The 799-nt window shown below is 39.7% G+C and overlaps 1 protein-coding gene across 1 annotated transcript in view; it reads left to right on the top strand.

Moving 5' to 3' along the window:
* The window catches only part of LOC106880671 (epidermal growth factor receptor substrate 15-like 1), a gene marked incomplete at both ends in the record, with an annotated part of 32,953 nt that overhangs the window by 2,027 nt on the left and 30,127 nt on the right, over positions 1-799 (top strand). The gene's annotated exons all lie outside the window — the stretch shown is intronic.

Here is a 799-nt window from a genome sequence, read left to right as displayed (position 1 = left end):
CCCCCCCCCCAACCCCCCCACCTCAAGAAAAAAAAAAAAGAACAAACAAACAAACAGAAAATACTGGGGTTTATTGTTACCCGCTTAGGAATTTCCTGTGTTTAGTGTCTCCTTGACCTCTAATGGGCAGAATCGGGAGAGCATCAGAAAGAATGCCTAGTGCCATTCCTTATGGAATTCTGTGTCATGTTCTTAGTTCAAATCCTGTTGAGGTTAACTTTGCCTTTCGTTCTCTCAGGGTTGATAAATAAAATACCAGTTGGCTTCTGGGGTCAATTCTGCAACATGATTAATGATTAAGTCTTGACCAAATACCGTAAATCATTTTAGCTTGGCCCGGACTGTTTCTATCACTCTAATAACATCATTTTGAAGCAAGGGTTCTCAACCAGGACTCGTATGACCCTTGGGGGTCTATATAAGATTTTTTGGTTAAAATTTATCTGCAATAAATTACCTATACTTCTACAACAATACGCAAAATATTTTAGTAATTTTTTTGTTTATACAATTCCTAATATTTAATCATAAAAATATAATAGGAGATTTTAGACACCATTATATATCATCATCATCATCATCATCATCATCATCATCATCATCATCATCGTTTAACGTCCGCTTTCCATGCTAGCATGGGTTGGACGATTTGACTGAGGACTGGTGAAACCGGATGGCAACACCAGGCTCCAATCTAATTTGGCAGAGTTTCTACAGCTGGATGCCTTTCCTAACGCCAACCACTCAGAGAGTGTAGTGGGTGCTTTTACGTGTCACCCGCACGAAAACGGCCACGCTC

This window comes from Octopus bimaculoides, chromosome 26 (genome assembly GCF_001194135.2).
Source record: "Octopus bimaculoides isolate UCB-OBI-ISO-001 chromosome 26, ASM119413v2, whole genome shotgun sequence".
Classification (NCBI taxonomy): Eukaryota; Metazoa; Mollusca; class Cephalopoda; order Octopoda; family Octopodidae; genus Octopus; species Octopus bimaculoides.
The sequence above is the reverse complement of the archived record's forward strand: the minus strand, read 5'-3'. Positions and strand labels throughout refer to the sequence as shown.